Raw genomic sequence first — 3,959 nt, forward strand, 5'->3', positions numbered from 1 at the left:
CATGGGCCCAAAGTGAAATGGGCTGGTGTTAAATTTGACGGCCCACATGATGTTGTTGGGCCGATTACCTTTAGGGCCTAACGGGCCGTGAGTTACCAGGCCGTAAAATGGGCTATTTGCGAAGAGACTGTTAACAGGCTTTTCATGGGCCAGCCCGTTAACTTTTGACCAAGTCAAACGGGCCGACTTTGTAAGCTAAATGAGCCGGTGGTGGGCCGTGGCACGTGTCGACATATCATAGGTGCCTATTGATGACCCACAAGTATAGGGGATCTATCGTAGTACTTTCGATAAGTAAGAGTGTCAAACCCAACGAGGAGCAGAAGGAAATGATAAGTGGTTTTCAGCAAGGTATTCTCTGCAAGTACTGAAATTAGTGGTAACAGATAGTTTTGTGATAGGATAAATTGTAACGAGCAACAAGTAACAAAAGTAACTAAAGTGCAGCAAGGTGGCCCAATCCTTTTTGTAGCAAAGGACAAGCCTGGACAAACTCTTATAATAGGAAAAGTGCTCTCGAGGACACATGGGAATATCGTCATGCTAGTTTTCATCATGCTCATATGATTCGCGTTCGCTACTTTGATAATTTGATATGTGGGTGGACCGGTGCTTGGTACTGCCCTTACTTGGACAAGCATCCCACTTATGATTAACCTCTATTGCAAGCATCCGCAACTACAACAAAAGTATTAAGGTAAACCTAACCATAGCATGAAACATATGGATCCAAATCATCCCCTTACGAGGAAACGCATAAACTAGGGTTTAAGCTTCTGTCACTCTAGCAACCCATCATCTACTTATTACTTCCCAATGCCTTCCTCTAGGCCCAAATAATGGTGAAGTGTTATGTAGTCAACGTTCACATAACACCACTAAAGGTTAGACAACATACATCTTATCAAAATATTGAACGAATACCAAATTCACATGACTACTAATAGCAAGACTTCTCCCTTGTCCTCAGGAACAAACGTAACTACTCACAAAGCATATTCATATTCATAATCAGAGGGGTAATATTGTGGATGAAGGATCTGAACATATGATCTTTGACCAAATAAACCAACTAGCATCAACTACAAGGAGTAATCAACACTACTAGCAACCTATTAGCACCAATCCCGAACTTGGAGACAAGAATTGGATACAAGAGATGAACTAGGGTTTGGAGATGAGATGGTGTTGGTGAAGATGTTGATGGAGATTGCCCTCTCCCGATGAGAGGAGCGTTGGTGATGACGATGGTGATGATTTTCCCCTCCCGGAGGAAGTGTCCCCGGCAGAACAGCTCTGCCGGAGCCCTAGATTGGTTCCGCCAAGGTTCCGCCTCGTGGCGACGGAGTCTCGTCCCGAAAGGTTCTCTGCTATTTTTTTCATCGAAAGACTTCATATAGGAGAAGATGGACGTCGGAGAGGCACCAGGGGGCCCACGAGGTAGGGGGCGCGCGCAGGGGGGGCGCGCCCCCCAACCTCGTGAGCAGGGTGTGGGCCCCCTGGCCTTCATCTTTGGCGACGATTTTTCTTTATTTATTCTAAGGTATTTTGTGGAGTTTCAGGACTTTTGGAGTTGCGCAGAATAGTCCTTCAATATTTGCTCCTTTTCCAGCCCAGAATTCCAGTTGCCGCATTCTCCCTCTTTATGTAAACCTTGTAAAATAAGAGAGAACAGCCATAAGTATTGTGACATAACGTGAAATAACAGCCCATAATGCAATAAATATTGACATAAAAGCATGATGCAAAATGGACGTATCACCTATCTGACCCACTAACGAGCTGACACGTGTTTCGTCCGGCCAATAAGAATTTTACACGTGGAAATTTCCCATTGGTCGGGGCTGTTAACGGGTTATCGGATCCAAAACCCGACCCGATAGCTTAACAGCGTTCCGTTACGGTGGATGCCACGTGTCAGTCACCCTTGTCGAAAGCACTTCTGTTACGCATGATTTATCGTCATGGAAGTGGACACTTCCGTGATTATAATTTTGGTAATGTCATGGAACACTTCTACGACAGCACATGTATGACGATCTTGATTCTGTCATAAAATCGTCATGGATGTGCATGCACGACAAAAAACGCGGCCTACTGTGACAAACACGTATCATCACGGAAGTATATTTTTTTGTAGTGCTCTCCCTCATATGAAATTGCAATAGTGATTACCGGTATTGTTAACAATTGCCTAGGATAATTCCGCACACCGACCCATCATTATTCCACACTCGTTATTTATAATATTTATTAATATATTCTAACTTTATGATAACATCACCTACTTTTATATTTTAGCTCCCTGATATCATACAAAGTTATCCTGTTCATACCCACAACGTAGTTTTATTTCTCATTTCCAGTTGGAAGCAAACGTTCGGTGTACGTAGAGTCGTATTAGTGGCAGATAGGACTTGAGAGAATATTGATCTTACCTTTAGATCCTTGTGGTTTCGACACTCCATACTTATCACTTCCACCTATGGGAATTGCTACGATGATTCCTTGCACTTGGGGATTATCAAGCTGGACCTTGAACACTCGTGTTCATGCTCATGGAAACAATGTAGAATTTTTCATGGAAGTTTCTCTGAAAATAATTACCCCCTTGTATATATCCTTTGTATTATAATAATAATGTGCCAAGCTTTGGTTTCAGTATGATTAGAGTGCTTGTTTATTATGTGCAGTGCAAAAACAGAATCTTTGGCTGTAGTGCGTGAATTTACATTTTTTACTCGAAAGTTAAACGAGTCTGAAACTTTTTGCACAATACTTATGTACAATTTGTTTAAATTTTCATTTTTTTAGAATTTTTGGAGTTACAGAAGTATATGGGTAGTATCGAGGGGGGGGGGTATGAACCATGGTGACGTTGGAATACAGTAGATATAGTGCTAATATGAACTTTGAATGAGTTTACAACAGTACCTAAAGGTAGTGATTTGCTTTATTATACTAACGGATCTCACAAAAATTTTGTTAAGTTTTTGTGTGGATGAAGTGTTCGAAGAATGAGGAGTTACCGATGTGAGAAGAATAAAGAGAGGCGAGAGTTTAAGCTTGGGGATGCCCAAGGCACCCCAAGGTAATATTCAAGGATACTCAAGCATCTAAGCTTGGGGATGCCCAGGTTGGCATCCCATCTTTCTTCTTCAACAATTATCGGTATACCTTGGTTTTTGTTTTGTTCACATGGTTTGTGTCCTTCGTGTTTTATTTTTCTTTAAGAACCAAGCTAGTATGAGATAGCCCTTCATTGATTTATAGAATGCTTCATGTGCTTCACTTATATCTTTTGAGTATGACCTTATAGAATGCTCTTTGTACTTCACTTCAATCTTTTGAGTATGGATTTATAGAAATGCTTTGTGTGCTTCACTTATATATTTTGAGCTTGGATATTGGTTAGTCTATATCAATTGTAGAATGCTCCATGAACTTCACTTATACCTTTTGGAGTATGAATAATACTATCATCGAAAGTGGGTTTGGAAGAGCGTCAACTTCAGGAAGTAATGATCCCACTATTTTGGAGGGTGTTGAATCTTAGTATGATATTTATGAAAGTGGATTTGGAGAGGTCTTGACTTTAGTTAGTAATGATTCCACTATTTAGGAAGAGGTTCCAATTGATTATGAGAACAAAGTTGCTATCTATGATGATTATTGTGATGACATGTATGCTATAAAGAATAATGTTAACCATGAAACTTGTAATCATGCTTTTAATTTTCAATTGGAGTATGCCTCACATGATAGTTATTTTCTTGAGTTTGCTCCACTATTCCGAATGAGAAGAATTTTGATCATGTGGTGAGTAGTAAAATTTCTATGCTTATAGATCATGAAAAGAATGCTTTATGTAGTGGTTATGTTGTTGAATTCATTCATGATGCTACTGAAAATTATTATGAGAGAGGAATATATGCTTGTTGGAATTGCAATAATATCAA

The sequence above is a fragment of the Triticum dicoccoides genome, chromosome 3B (assembly GCF_002162155.2).
Source record: "Triticum dicoccoides isolate Atlit2015 ecotype Zavitan chromosome 3B, WEW_v2.0, whole genome shotgun sequence".
NCBI lineage: Eukaryota > Viridiplantae > Streptophyta > Magnoliopsida > Poales > Poaceae > Triticum > Triticum dicoccoides.